Source organism: Oryzias melastigma, linkage group LG24 (assembly GCF_002922805.2).
Source record: "Oryzias melastigma strain HK-1 linkage group LG24, ASM292280v2, whole genome shotgun sequence".
NCBI lineage: Eukaryota > Metazoa > Chordata > Actinopteri > Beloniformes > Adrianichthyidae > Oryzias > Oryzias melastigma.
Window position 1 is genome coordinate 11,653,573 of NC_050535.1, and position 289 is coordinate 11,653,861.

The window sequence follows — 289 nt, forward strand, 5'->3', positions numbered from 1 at the left end:
CCCCAAAAGGTACGGTTCAGTACTGTTTAATGGGTCTAGGGTACTGACTAGAACATACCGTACGTACCAAACCGCTCAGCGGAAACAAAGCTTAAGGGGCTAAAAGTTTACAAATATGTACGGGCAACATCCTACACCACTTGTTCATCTATTCATCTATTCTCTTTCTACAGATATCTTGGCAACACATACAGGTGAGTAAGGGTGAAGTAGATGAGATGTCCCAAACCCTGCAAGGGTTAGTCCTGTTCAAGTGATACGTGTGTTGCACACTTGAAGGAAGACCGGA